Source organism: Chlorocebus sabaeus, chromosome 2, assembly GCF_047675955.1.
Source record: "Chlorocebus sabaeus isolate Y175 chromosome 2, mChlSab1.0.hap1, whole genome shotgun sequence".
NCBI classification, from domain to species: domain Eukaryota; kingdom Metazoa; phylum Chordata; class Mammalia; order Primates; family Cercopithecidae; genus Chlorocebus; species Chlorocebus sabaeus.
In genome coordinates this window covers 16,332,904-16,348,208 of record NC_132905.1, presented here as the reverse complement: position 1 = coordinate 16,348,208, position 15,305 = coordinate 16,332,904, and the positions used below count along the sequence as shown (strand labels likewise).

At 49.6% G+C, this 15,305-nt stretch overlaps 1 pseudogene; it reads left to right on the top strand.

Annotated features, from left to right (window-relative positions):
* LOC140708602 (spermidine synthase-like) overlaps positions 1-14,718 on the top strand; it is a 31,102-nt pseudogene extending 16,384 nt beyond the window's left edge.
* The last annotated feature ends 587 nt before the right edge of the window (positions 14,719-15,305 follow it).

Below are 15,305 nucleotides of genomic sequence, written 5' to 3'. Positions count from 1 at the left end.
CACTGACCTTGCTCTCAGACACCTGCTTCCCACGGCAGAGTTCCTGGCCTGCCTGCAAAGTGCTCACCACACTGTTGGAATTCCTCAGGGGTGAGCACGAGCCTCTCCGTTTCATCTGTGCCTATTGTGGACGCATTAACTATTTCATGAAGTAACACAAGTAACATTTGGAGTAAAAAAAATTAACTAAAAATAGGTGAAACAGTGAAATTCAGTGGCAAGGATGCTCACGAATAATTAAGAGGCTGATACAGGACCGCATTTCAAGGAGATTCTCACTCCTAAGCCTGTCGCTTTTCCCTGCACGGCACAGGCAAGACCTGATTTTCCAGCAGGAAGGTTGTCTTAGTTAAATCTTATTTGTCAAGAAGGCAAGATGTATTTGTGTTTCCTCGGGCTCCCATTGTTATAAACTTTGCAATGTTTTCTCTGAAAAACGCTCCTTTTCTGCTCAAAAGAACTGACTGTTGCTGTTTTTCTCTCTTCCATTGTGAGGAGGAAATGCTACAAGTTCTTTGTCAGGTAATCAATTATCCTCCTTAAAGGATCCCCGAAGTCGTCACTTGAAAATTATGGCTCCTGAAAAATAATAAAATGCCCACTTTAACATATTGTTGCATGTCAGAGTGAGTTTCTCTCCCCTGCAGAGTCATAGAGCCTGTAAATTGCCCGTGGTAATGACCTCTGGCTCCAAATGCAGTCACTGGTCTCTGCACAGATAGACACTGTCTGTTACTTCTGGGGTTTCACTATCGACACTGTGTCTCTTTTAGCTTCTAGGAAGCCCTGTAATGATGCTGCAATTAGCAAAGCATCCTTCCTTCTCTCCCAACTCCAATTGCTCTAATTTATGTCCCTCGACAATACTCACACCAAGCACGCCATCTGTACCACTGTGTGGGGAGGGAAGTTCTCAAGTTCAAGGTCTCAGGGAGATAAACACAATTTGAAGTTCACAGACATCCTCAGCAATCAACATCAACTACCCCACCAAGAAAGCAAGACCTTGGTGTTGTTGGCGAGTAGCAGGTAATTGATGAGCTTGTCAGCATGATCTACGGTCCCTGATCTGTATCAATATGAAATGAGAAACCATTTAAGAGGTGTCAGGAAAACATGTCAGGCCCCCCTCCTCCTCCTCCTACCATTTGACACTGACTCATTCACCTATGAAATTGAGTCTTTGCCGTGGTGAAGTGTTAAATATCCTGTGTAGTCATTACTATCATGAAACCAGTGAGTGGAAACAGGTTGTTAAATGTCCCTGGTTCCTCCTCATTCAAATGGGTAGAAGAAAACAAACAGAAAGCTTAGATGCAAATGTGACTTCATGCCCAAGTGTTCGTGAGAACCAATATACGCCAAGAAAGGGAAAGCTGGGTGGTGCCCCAGATAATTCGGGTGAAAAAGACTTCTATCAGAAAATCAAAGACATCCAGGCACAGCATGAAGATGCAGTCATAGTCCATCCATCATGTCTTCTTGTGAATGAGCCTCAAGTTTCTTAGCAATACAAGGACACGCTAAGTGTCCCTGTGACATTCAATGGAAATGTTGAAGCATCACTGAAATTCCTCGAGCCAAGTTGCACCTGTTCAATTCTGAAGACCTTTTCTGAAAGCTGGGCAGACCACCTTCCCTCATTGGGCTTCAGTTTCCTTATTTAAAACTACACATTCCTTTGGACATTCCTTGTTTCTGCCCAGTGCAAGATAAAGGAGAGGTGGCAGAAAAGTTGAACTTGTTTCTGCTGATGTTCCCAGAAGAAAAATCTTGATCTTAGGGCATCCTGAGGTGTGTCCTTGGGAGAATGGATCCTTGATGTTACAAATGAACTGTGTAGGAATCACAGCCTCTAATGGAAAGTTGAACTTTCATCCTCGCCAAAAATCCAAAAAGAGGACTCTGAAGTGCATGTGGAATCTTCATGTGTCTTTTTGCAAGCACATTACTCATTCATTCCCAAGGCATTGGGCTGTTCCACTGTAATTTACAGTTAGTTAGTTAATTGCTGGTGTAGACCCCAACATTCAGATATCCTACTTCCTTGCAAGCAGAGCCCTGATTTTCCTCAGATGTTGGGAAGCAATGTGCCCTCTGGCACTGGGGAATGGATTACTATTGGTCTGAGTCCATCATGGCAGTCTCACTTACTTTTAGTAATTGACTTGGAGGGGACATGTGAGTCAAGGCTAGTCAATAAGATGTAATTTGGGAGTCTGTTGGTGGGGGCTTCTGGGGTCTCTAATTTAAGGGGATCTGTGAGGAGCAACTCTTTTCTCTCTTCTTTATTCTGGTCGTGGCTCTGAGTGGATGTCATGGCAGGTGAGACAGCAGCTGTCTTGTCTCTATGAGGGCACAAGGCAGAGGAGAAGGCTGGTGCACAGAGGAAGGGAGAGCGGAGCCAGGGGGCATCAGCAGTAAGTCGCCGAGGTGAGCAGCAGGGGACTTGCCTATGTGTGGCTCTCAGACCTTTCCTTATTGCTGCAAGCATTTCCCTCTGATAAGGACCAGCTCTACCCACACTCCACTACTCCATCTGCGAGTCCAGAGGTGCGTGGGAGTCCCTTGGCCTCCATATGAAGCCACCCCTTCCCTGGCCCACACCTCAGTTGACAGGGGCTGATGGGAAGCTCCACAATGCCGCGTGAGCCTGGAAAGATCCCCACCTTCCCGCTCCTAAAGACACACCTTCCCCAGCACATTCCACCCTGAGAGCATGGAATTAATCTCGGGATGCCTTCTATCCCTGCTGAAGTTCATCTCCATGTGGAGCTTGGGGCTCCTGGGTCATCCTTTATCCCCTGGACTCTTAGCCCTACATGACCCAGTGGGAAATGAGGCCTGAGCCCTCTTTCTCTGGCCTTTCCTGCCCTGTTTCTGTGTCAGTTTCCTTTGTAGCATTGTCACTGTCTGACTCAGTCTTTCCTGGGGATCCCAGAGAAGATCATCTTAGTCCAGGTCTCCTCACCCAGAGCCAAAGCCAACAGAAAGAGTCAGTGCCTTCACGACACCGTGCCTTTGGGGGAGATGCAGTCTCAGGGGTCCAGGGTGGGGAAATGGGAAGCGAGGTGGGGAGGTTGGGAAGTGATGACTGAGCTGGTGACAGCCTCCCAAAGACCCAGCTGGTCACCAGGTCACGTGGACCATTTCCAGACAAGCTGTGCAGAAATGCTCCCCACAGGATGGCCCATACGAGGATGGTTGGGAGGGGCCATTTATAGCTAATCTCTCTTTTTTTTCTCTCCCTCGGGGGTCCAGGTTTGCTCTTCAGGGAGTCGTCTCTTTCCCTTCCTTCCTTCCCTTCCTTCCTTCCCTCCTCCCTCCCTCCCTCCCTCCCTCCCTCCCTCCCTCCCTCCCTTCCTTCCTTCCTTCCTTCCTTCCTTCCTTCCTTCCTTCCTTCTTTCCTTCCTTGTTGAGACTGAGTCTTGCTCTGTCATCCAGGCTGGAGTGCAATGGCATGATCTCGGCTCACTGTAACCTCTGCCTCCCAGGTTCAAATGATTCTCCTGCCTCAGCCTCCCGAGTAGCTGGGATTACAGGTGCCTACCACCATGCCTGACTAATTTTTGTATTTTTAGTAGCGATGGGGTTTCACCATGTTGGGCCAGGCTCGTGTTGAACTCCTAACCTCAAGTGATCCGCTTGCCTCAGCCTCCCAAAGTGCTGGGATTACAGGTGTGAGCCACCACACCTGGCTGTGTCATCACTTTCTTAACATTAGGGCGCATCACCCAGTCCCTTGGCAGCTGCTGGGGAAGCCAGATCCCACACTCATTTTTGTGGCACCTTAGCTGAATCCAGAATTGGTGGAGGATCCAGAATCTTGGGGTGTTGGTCTCAGGCTATATGTGGTGTAAGTCCTGAAATTGAGGTGCAATATTAAGTATGGCCTTGACGTCTTTGAGCTTCACAGGGCTGCAGAGGCCAGACTACTAGTTCCCTTCCCTAACCGATATGCCCCCAGCTCAGAGGGAAAGGCTCCACTCCTGGCAGGTTTCCTGTCAACTGAAGCAGCCATGCTCCACCTGGTCCTCAGCTTAACTGGCTTCACCTCTTTGCCCACAGGAACCAGAGGCACCTCACCCCCTTGTTACTTCAAGGTCTGCCTCCCATAGCCCCTCCTGTTCTCTCTGTTCCCAGGTGCACCCTCTGTGGCTCTGCAGGGCGCGTGTTGTCCTCCCCTGCGGGCTGTATTTGTAACTGACCTGCTGCCCATCTCGTCTCTCCAGCGCTGATTGTTGTGTGCTTGACCATCTCATACTACTTAGGGCGAGGAAGCCTCCTTCACCGATGGGGTGAGCAGGAGGTAGTCGGAACACAGTGGCGTCCTGTGGACCTGTGCTGAGTCAGTTCCTGCAGTGGAAGGTGGGGAAACCTGAGGTGACACGCCGCATGGGTCTGATACACAGCAGGATGGTTTGCATCTCATTTGCTTGCCAGTTTTTCTCTAATGGAAAATATACTTAGTTTTTTTATTGAGATGGAATCTTGCTCTGTTTCCCAGGCTGGAGTGCAGTGGCACAATCTCAGCTCACTACAACCTCCACCTCCCGGGTTCAAGCGATTCTCCTATCTCAGCCTCCTGAGTAGCTGGGACTATAGGCACCCACCACCACGCCCGGCTAATTTTTTGTATTTTTAGTAGAGACAGTGTTTTATCATGTTGGCCAGGATGGTTTCAATCTCTTGACCTTGTGATCCACTTGCCTCAGCCTCCCAAAGTGCTGGGATTACAGGTGTGAGCCACCACGCCCAGCTGAAAGTATACTTCTTAAGGGCAGAAATTTGAGGCTGCATTTTCTTCTGCCACATCTCAAGCATTTGTAAGATTTCTGGCACATAGTAGGCCTTCAGTAAATATCTATGGAATGAATAAATAAATGAACCAATGCATTCACTAAACAACCCTTGCTGGGAAAATGAAGATGTGATTATTGAGGCTAGGTGTATTATTCAGGGATCTCTGGAGAAACAACAGATATGCCGGATGCGGTGGCTCATGCCTGCAATCCCAGCACTTAGGTAGGACAAAGTGGGTGAATCACTTGAGGTCAGGAGTTTGAGACCAGCCTGGCTAACATGGTGAAACCCCATCTCTACTAAAAATACAAAAATTAGCTGGGTGTGGTGGTGGGCGCCTGTAGTCCCAGCTACTTAGGAGGCTGAGGCAGGAGAATTGCTTGAACCCGGGAGGTGGAGGTTGCAGTGAGCCGAGATCGTGCCACTGTACTCTAGCCTGGCGACAGAGCAAGACTCTGTTTAAAAAAAAAAATACAACAGAACAGGTAGAATATATATATTATAGGAATGAGCCTGCATGATTATGGAGGCTGAGAAGTCTTGTGATTTCCTATCTGCAAGATGGAGAACCAGGAAGGCTGGTGGTAGAATTCGGTCCAAGTCCCAGGGTCTGAGAACCAGGAGAACAAGAAGCAGTTATGTCTGAGGTCAGGAGGAGACGCATGTCCCAGCTCAAACAGAGAGTGCAAATTGGCCTTTCCTCTACCATTTTGTTCTATTATTTTATCCAGGTCCTCAATGAATGGCAGGATGTCCACCCGCATTAATGAGGGTGGATCTTTCCTACTCAGTCTACTGATTCAAGTGCTCATCTCTTCCCAAAACACCTAGCATAATGTTTTACCAGCTATCTGGGCATCCTGTAGTCTCTTCATGTTGACCTATAGAATTAACCATTACACTAAGTTTTTCAGGATAAGTTGTCAATATTCATTTCTTTTTTGTGATCTTGAAGAAGGCAATGTGGAGGCAGAACCTTCAGTCTTCAGTGAACTGCGGCTTCTCCCCCTTCTCTGTTTCTCCCCAAAGTGGACAGGTGGATGGTGAAGATCTTTCTCCTTCCTCCTCTCCCTGTCTCTGCACTAACCCCAGCCTCCTCCCTCTGTCTTGGGAACAGACTTTCATGGCTGCAGCCTTGGGTCAAACACTTTAGCCCATTCCATTTCTTCCACCACTTAAGGTCAATGTTTTAGGGTAGGAACGAGTATGCGGTGCGCCTGGTTGCTCTTCTGGGAGCTTTGGGGTAGCCTTAAACAACAGGGAGCCTTTCTGCTGAGCACACTTCCCACGCTGGGCAGCAAATCCTTCTTTGAAGGGGGATCAGTGCAGCACATCTCCACGTCCACCGTGGACTGGAGGGTCCCCAGGGAGCTGAGGACACACAGAGGCTTGACTGCCAACCACCTGTGTGTGAACACATCAGAATGCTTTGCAATCTGTTTCTGGTCTATAAAATGGAGAGAACACTGAGTTTCATTGATTCTAAGATGCATTCCCCATGTTAATATCTCTCTAGTCTGGTTGTGTCACATAATTGATGGGATCTGATCATGTGTCAGAATGTAATTGTCAATGTTTTTTCTTTCTTAGTGGTACATAGCACAATGATGCATCATCCAGTCAATCTGGCCTTAGATGTGTGACCTGCAGGATCACTGCCATTGGCCAACCATCATGAAGGTCAGATGAAACAGCAGGGTGTGACAGGCCTTTGCAAATTATAAAATGCCCCAGTCACTCATCCAGGCTCTACCCAGGGAGCATCTCTGGTCAGTGTTTCTCCGCCCCAGGTCTCGCGTGCCTCGTCCTTTCCCAAGCACGATGGACTGGACATGATGTTGACATTCGATCTGCTGGGTGATGGAGTGGAGGTGATGTCTCCAGAAACGCAGGACCTGGGAGCACCGCCAGGCCCCTGTGAAGAGTTCAGATGAAACAGAGACAAACACCTGGGTGAGATGGTCCCAGGGCCCCTTTGAGATGTGACATTTTAGGGCCCAGGGATGCTTTCTCTGAGGTCTCGAGGAAGGGAGACTGGTGAGGTTGGCACTGCACACTCCCAGCCACACTAATGCCCAGCCACAGGCTCACTGCCCTGGGAGGTCTGCAGTGAAGGACACGTCCTCAAAGCTGCCAGCCTCTGAGTGGCTCATCAGGGCATGGGGGAAAGACCCTGAAGAGGTTCTGCTCAGCAGGAGGCATGACTGCCTTAAGGCAGGAGGCTGCTTCAGAGAAGAGGGACATCTCACAGACGCCGTGTCCAAGAAATGTTGGCAGTGAGGCGTGTATTTGCTGGCTGTGTCTGCACAGGGCAAAGGCAGCAAGTGCTGTGGTCCTGATCTAGTCTCACGGGGAATCTAAAGGATGGGCTGCTGGGGAATGGGAAGCCCAGCTGGGCACCTGGGGACAGCTGTGTCCACAAGACTCACTATTCTGAGCTCTGGGCATCAAGCACAGTGCTGGAGCCACCATGGGGACCAAACCCGTGCAGATGACTTGGCTGGAGGCATTTGTTACCCATCAGCCTTACCTGCTAGCTTGCCAGTCTCAGAACTTGTAGCTTTCAAATTTTCTAAATAAAACATCACTTTTATCATAAAAAATTCATCATAAAAGCAAATAATCCCCTGAGCACCGCCTTGCCACATGTCACCTGGAGTTGAGATGCTGAAAGGTGGTGGCATGGACCTGTCTGTCACATGTGGAGATCTGTCATGTGTTTCTGCCCGTGCTGCTCTATGGAGAGCTGAGCTGTGAGCCCAGCGTTCAAGGCTCCCTGTGGTCCCGGCCCAGGTGACACATAGGGGAACAGAAATAATTTCTGGCTGCCGTGATCCATTTCCCCTCCCTGAAGTTGCCTGGACTTCCTTTTGGGAATTCCCCTCCCATGTGGGAAGGTTGCAGGGGTCAGGGGGATCCCTGGTGATGCTTCCCTAGGAAAGCTGAGGGCACAACCCTGCCTCCCCCATGTGGGTTTCCTGAGAGGTGAGCTCTATTCTAAGTGGCCCCTCACATGCGCTCTCCTGGGACTTTGAGTTTTGAGTGAGTGAGGGAAAGAAGGGAGATGGTGGGGGCGGGGGTGGGAGTCTGTTGCCCCAGATGCAGCATCCTGACCTCCACTCCAGGTCTGGGTGGGGGCTGTCTCTTGGCGGATTCTGTGGTTCCTGCCACTCTTCCCCACCCTCCTCTGCTCTGGGGGCTGGAGACCCTGCTCATGAGGTCTTTTCTGCTCATGCCTTTCAGGTGCATCCTTGTTGCTCATGGGCGAGACCCTCGACTGCACCGCAGTCCGTCTGGCCCTCCAGGTGAGGACATCCCTGGATTCCCCACACGCCTGCTGCCAGAAGACGCGAGACCCCTCCCCTGCCAACTCTTAGAGGAGCCCTCCTCTGAATCTCTGGAATCTTCTCTCTGGGAGAAATCAAGGGGTCTCAGTGAGGTGACCTTGGGTCGTGCATGGAAGCACCCACTCAGCGTAGCTGCAGGGGAGGACGGGAACCTGGGACCAGGACACAGGCCATCTAGAGGAAGTCAGTGGTGAGAGGTGGGTCCAGGCTTAGAAGGGCAGGACCAGACCTGGGAAGCCATCAGGATACCTGGCGGTCACTCTGCCCCTCTCCCAGGAGCCTCACGTGCTCTCCGGCCCATTACTTCATTCTTTTCTTCTTTCTGTCTCCCTGATGACATGGCTGAAAATGGCAGCCCCCATGGTCCCCAAATGTGCATTTCCTTAGTTTGAGTGCCTTAAAAGATTCTGATTGACCCCTGGGTGAGGGGGCTCTGCTCCCTTCAGTCTGCTATGGACAGGAGTCAGGTCAGAGAGGGCAGTGGCAGGCCACGCCTGAGAGTGTGAGGAGGCTGCTGTTTGAGAAGGATGTCAGGGCTGGGCATGTGTTCCCAAGGCCGTCCTTCAAGAGCCCTGGAGATTGTGCCCCTTGCTGGGGAGGATGGTGGCCAGCAACATTCGGACCTTCCCCACCGAATGGCTGAATGGATTAACTCCGCCCCATATGGGGGAAATCTACAAACTACTTTTTTTTTTTTTTTTTTTGAAATAGAGTCTCGCTCTTTTGCCCAGGTTGGAGTGCAGTGGCACGATCTCTGCTCACTGCAAGCTCTGCCTCCTGGGTTCATGCCATTCTCCTGCCTCAGCCTCCCAATTAACTGGGACTACAGGTGCCTGCCACCGTGCCTGGCTAATTTTTTATATTTTTAGTAGAGACAGGGTTTCACCATGTTAGCCAGGATGGTCTCAATCTCCTGACCTCGTGGTCCGCCTGCCTCAGCCTCCCAAAGTGCTGGGATTACAGGCGTGAGCCACCACGCCCGGCCTAAACTACTTTTTAATGAATGGCCTCTTCGGAAACTGCTCTAGGGGGAAAGATGACTTTGGTTCTTGCAGCCAAAGTCTGTTTCCCTTTGCACTAAGACGGATTTGTAATATTCATCATAGCCATTCATTTTACTTTTGTGGAATGAATTCCAGAAGAATTTCTCTTTTACAAGCCTATCAAATATTAGGTGGTTTTGAGCAAGAGCTGTCAGAAGCAGTGTGTCAGCCTAAGCCGCAATAATGTGAGAAATTTAAAAAATAATTTGATTATCTTCCTTACCTCTGCCTCCTTTGAGCGAATGGGATGGCTGTGACAAGTGTGATGGAGATGACTTCAGAGGCAGGGCTCTGTCTTCACATAGAGAGAGGCCGTACAGCCTGGCTTCTCCCAGTCAGACCACAGCTGTGATTTTTTTGCTCTCCTTTTACACTGAGACACTTTGTTTCTTCATTTCATTTTGATTTTTGAGATATAAATCAAAATCCACACACAATTCTTACTTTAACAGTATACAAATCAGTGTTTTTTAGTATTTGCAAGGTTGTGCAACCCTCACCGATATCCAATCCCAGAACATTATCATTGCCAAAAAGAAACCTTGTACCTATTAGCAGTTATTCCCCAACCGTCCTAGGGAATTACTAATTTATTTTCTGTCTCTATGGACTTGGCTGTTCTGGACATTTCATAAATGGGACCATATACGATGTGATCTTTTGTGTCTGGCTTTTTTCACTTGTTATAATGTTCTCCAGGTTCATTCACATTGTAGCATGAATCAGCATTTCATTCCTTTTTATGGCTGAATAATATTCCATTGCATGGATAACTCTTTTGTTTTGTTTTGTTTTGTTTTGTTATGTGTTTTTGAGACAGAGTCTTGCTCTGTCACCCAGGCTGGAGTACAGTGGCATAATCTCAGCTTGTTGCAACCTCCACCTCCTGGGTTCAAGCGATTCTCACGCCTCAGCCTCCTGAGTAGCTGGAATCACAGGCCTATGCCACTACACCCTGCTAATTTTTGCACTTTTAGTAGAGACGGGTTTTCACCATGTTGCCCCGGTTGGTCTCAAACTCCTGGCATCAAGTGATCTGCCTACCTCAGCCTCCCAAAGTGCTGGGATTACAGGCGTGGACCACCACACCCAGCCTACTCTTTTGGTTTGAAGTGAGGAACATTTCAAATTACCTTAAACGAACAAACAAAAGAATGTTAGGCCTCACATCACTGAAGAGTTCAGAGGCGTGGTGGGCAGATTCCAAAATGATTCCCAATGACCCTCGTCCTGGTAAAGCCTCTTCTCCTTAAGTGTGGGTGGAGCTTGTGAATAGGCTCCTACTCCTGTGACATCATATGACAACTGGGATTGTGCAGATCTAATTAAGGTTATTAGTCAATTGACTTTGAGCTAATCAGAAGGCAGATTAGCAGGTGGACCTGACCTAATCGCACTAGCTGTTTGAATCTGGGCCTAGAGATCAGAGACAGAAGTTAGGAATTCAAATCACAAGAGTGATTCAAAATGCCATTGGCTTAAAAATGAAGGGGCCTGAACGCCAAAGACTCAGGAGGCCTCTAGGAGACGAGAGTGGTTCCTGGCCAGAAGATGGGAATCTTGGAACCTTAGTCTTTTCATGCTGGCCCAGCAGGAACTTGGGGACCCTACCCTTGAGCAACGGTCAGTGTCCAAGGTGACTGGTCAGCCACCAAGTGAACAAGGACAGAGGTGTGGGCAGACGTGCTGTGGCCTCTCAGTGCTGGGTGTGCGAGTGGCCAGAGAGGGCGTCTGAGATGCCCCAGGTGTCTTCACACCCAGACCTGGGTCTGCCACACCCTGATGGCCCCGAGAGTCCTGACCAGATCCCCGAGGGCCAACCCAACATGCTGGGAATGACCATCGGTGCCAAGCGGGCCCTGGGCAGCTGGGGAAGGGCCGTCACCTCCAATGTTCCACTACCCGGCTCCTCCTCTTTCCTCAGGGGCCGGAATCTGCCCACTGGGCATAGGTCCTCACACAAAGGCTGGTCCAGGAAAAACAGGACCACATTGCCAGGCAGCCTGTCCTTCCCCTCTCCACATTCTGTGCTCCGATTACAGAAATGACGGGCTCATGGCCAGAGACGCCAAGCAACAGAGAAAGAGAATAAAGTCAAAAATAAGTATCATTCCCCATCCTACCCCCACACGTGGCTGCATTTTAAATAACTAAGCTCTTTGATTGTGTCTGTGGGGAGGCCTGAGTTCCTATAACTGAGGCAGATCACTTGAGGTCAGGAGTTAAAGACCAGCCTGGTCAACGTGGTGAAACCCTGTCTCTACTGAAAATACAAAGATTAACTGGGCCTGGTGATGGGCGCCCATAATCCTACCTATTCAGGAGACTGAGGCAGGAGAATTGCTTGAACCTGGGAGGCGGAGGTTGCAGTGAGCTGAGATCATGCCACTGCACTCCAGCCTGGGAGACAGAGCAAGACTCTGTCTCAAAAAAAAACAAAAACTCATGTTTTGGTGTTACAAAATAGCTCATGTTCGGTGTTAGACTTGTCAGGCCAGATAAGTCTAAACTTTAACCTCACGCCCAGTTCCTAGATTAGTCCCTTTTCCAGCTCAAGTTCAGCCAAAGCCTCCGGGGTCCTTAGTTGGGGGTGGCACCACCTGCTCCCTGCCCCGGCTTTGTTCCTGTTTTTAATCTACTGGGGCTGGGTGCATTCAGAGGTAGGGACAGGCTAAAGGTCTTCGGGTTGTTGGTTCTGTTGATGGGTGAGTTCCAAATGCTAGCTTTCTCTTGTAGGATATTTCATTTATTTGTTAAAAATATTTATTTAGAAAACACCATTCATGTGCGAGACACTGTTCCAGCCACTGGGGATAGGGTGATAAATGAGATAAACAAAAATACCTGCCCACGTTAAGCTCCTATTCTAGGCAAGAGAAAAAAGAAAGAAAATACATGTGTACTTAGCACATTAGAACGTTCCAAGTACTGTAAAGAGAAAGCAGACTGGACTTAGTGACTCATGTCTGTAATCTTAGCATTTGGGAGACCGAGGTGGGCAGATAGCTTGAGCCCAGGAGTTTGAGACCAGCCCGGGCAACACAGCAAAACTCTGTCTCTACAAAACAAAAAAAAAATTTAGCTGGGTGTGGTCGCATGCCCCTGTGGTCTCAACCACTGGGGAGGCTGAGGTGGGAGGATTACTTGAGCCTGGGATGTGGAGGTTGCAGTAAGCCAAGATCATGACATTGCACTCCAGCCTGGGTGACAGAGTCAGACCCTATCTCAAAAAAAAAAAAAAAAAAAAAAAAAAGAAAAAAGAAAGCAGAGATAGGAGCAAGCCGGGAGGGACTGGGGATGGGAGCCTCCCTGAGCTCCCACGGTTCTTCCTGCCCCTCTCCTGTCTCACTGGGCACGGGCCACCTGGGGCTTGTGGTTGTTTTGCGCCAACCTAATATCTTGTTCCTGCCAACAGTCGGAGGCCAACTGAGGCTTCTCTGTCCTCTACAGGGAAGAGCATTGGCCTAAACCTGCAGACACCATTGCAAAGGGGAGTCAGCTCAGGTAAACCCGCTGGCGAAGCATGATTCTAGCGTGGGGACACCAAGGCCGACACTTCTTGCTGTAGGTGATTTAATGTTGGGCCTCAATATTTCACTCCCCCTGTAAGAGTATGACACATCCACATCCTTACCGGGGTCCAGGGGAGGGTGGATAGGCTTATCCATCCCATATGTATTGCTTGTGGCTGGGTGACGTGCTTATGCCAAGAGGATTTTCATAGACACGGCACAGGCAGAAGCCTAGAATGTGTTGGCACTGCCAGGCCTGCCCTCTAATGCTCCTGATTTTTCCCACGAGATGAGCGTGCCCCAGGGAACTTTGGCTCTGGCTGCAGGATGAGAGGCATGTGGAGCACGCAGAGTTCCAACCCTCAGCCTGGAGTCAAGCCCAGACTACATCAGCCTAAGCCCCGCCAAGCCACGGGTGCAGGGGTGAAAAGCAAATGCTAAGTGTCCATGACATTGACTTTCAAAGGGCGCATCATGTTATGTGATTCATCTCAGCAACAATGAAGATATTCTCTATCAGTCGGTCGGTAAATAATTATTGACGATGTGCTAGGAAGGTGGAATGATCAGAGTAGATTTGATCCCTATTTTCATGGAGCTTACTTTCTAGAGGGGAAGACAGATGATGAATGAGTAAATATAAATTATTCTATTAGGTTGGTGCAGCAGTAATCCCGGTTTTTGCCATTAAAGGTAATGACCATCAAAAGCAGGGAGGAGCCGGCACCGCAGTTCATTAAAAGTAATGGCAAAAACTGCGATGACTTCTGCACCAATCTAATAGAATAAATTACGAGTGTGCAAAACGTTGCTATGGGAAACTTCGAAGTGCCGGGATAACATCTAGCTTCCTGGAGTCAGGAGATGGGGGTTTTCAACCTAACCAAGGTGAAGTCCAAGTGATGGGGGCGGGTGGGGGGTGAAATTTCAGTGGAGACTCCAAGGATGAATGGTAATTAGGAAAGTGAGCCCAGATGGTTGGGGAGAAGTGTTTCAGGCACAGAGAACAGCATGTACAAAGGCCTATGCAGGGAGGACATCCTGTGTTCATCGACCTGAGGGGTGAGCAGCAGGCTGGAGCGGAGCGGGTTGAGAGGAGGCTGGGGAGCTGGGGAAAGGCACTCCACACAGAGGGCACCGCAGGGGGAAAGGCCCGGAGTCAGGCCTGAGTCGTGTGGTTTGAGGAAGTGACAGAGGCCTGTCTGGCAGGAAAGAAACCACAGAGGGGAGACCATAAGGCCAGGGCAGAGGGCAGGGCCGTGCTGGGCACTGTGGGCTATGGATGGGACCTGGCATTTATTCTTGGGTGAGGGGAACATGTTAGAAGATTTTAAGGAGGGCAGGAACATTTGGGGATAATGTGTATTCTAGGAATCTCAACCAAGTAAATTCATAGTTCGAATGTTCATAAGACTTCTGCACAGGCAAAGTGAAAGATGGTTTCTAGAGCTGTGAGATAAGATCATGGTAAAAAAGAACCACTAAGTTTTTAAAGGTCATTTCAAAGGGTGGATTTCCATCTTACAACTGAATATAAGTAGATTGCAAGGTTGATGGAAAGTAGAAAATTTCCTGACTTGCGTGAACAGAAAAGAAACATCAATTAGAAAGGAAAACATTTATTTATTTACTTTCTCTGCAGTTTTCCTGACTGCTACATTTCAGGAGAAGGGATGGTTTATGAGGGTCAAGGAGCCGGAGGCATGGGGAGGAGCTGGTGTTTTTGTTCCGGTCTGAGGGTCCTGGAGCCGGAGCCCACGGGAGGAGCCGGTGCTGCCACTGATGCCTTAGGGTCAAGGAGTTGAAGATCCCAGAGGAGCTGGTGCTGCTGTTCCAGTTTGAGGTTCGTGGAGCTGGAGACCCAGGGAGGAGATGGTGCTGCTATTCTAACTTAAGGATCATGACGCGGAAGAGACAGACAGGAGCTGGTGTTGCCACTGCTCAAATCTGATTGTGTTGGACCTGCAGCCGGGGGTGGAGCCGGTGCTACCTTTGCAGTCTGAGAGTCATTGAGCTGGAGGTCCAGTAAGGAGCTGGTGCTGCTGTTCTAGGGTAAGGGTCATGGAGCTGTAGACCCACGGAGGAGCAATGTTGTTGTAGTAAGAGGGTCTGGAAGCTGTCGACCCAGTGAGGAGAGGTGTTATTGTAGTTTGAGGGTGGTGGAGCTGCAGACCCAGGGAGGAGCAATGTTGTTGTAGTAAGAGGTTGGGAACCTGGTGACCCAGGAAGAAGAGGTCATGTTCTGGTTTGAGGGTCGTGGAGCTGCAGACCCAGGCAGGAGCAATGTTGTTGAAGTTTGAGGGTCTGGGAGCTGGCGACCCAGGGAGGAGAGGTCTTCTTCGAGTTTGAGGGTCATGGAGCTGCAGACCCAGGGAGGAGAAATGTTGTTGTAGTAAGAGGGTCTGGGAGCTGGCGACCCAGGGAGGAGAGGTCTTCTTCGAGTTTGAGGGTCATGGAGCTGCAGACCCAGGGAGGAGAAATGTTGTTGTAGTAAGAGGGTCTGGGAGCTGGCGACCCAGGGAGGTGAGGTCATGTTCTAGTTTGAGGGTCGTGGAGCTGCAGACCCAGGCAGAAGCAATGTTGTTGAAGTTTGAGGGTCT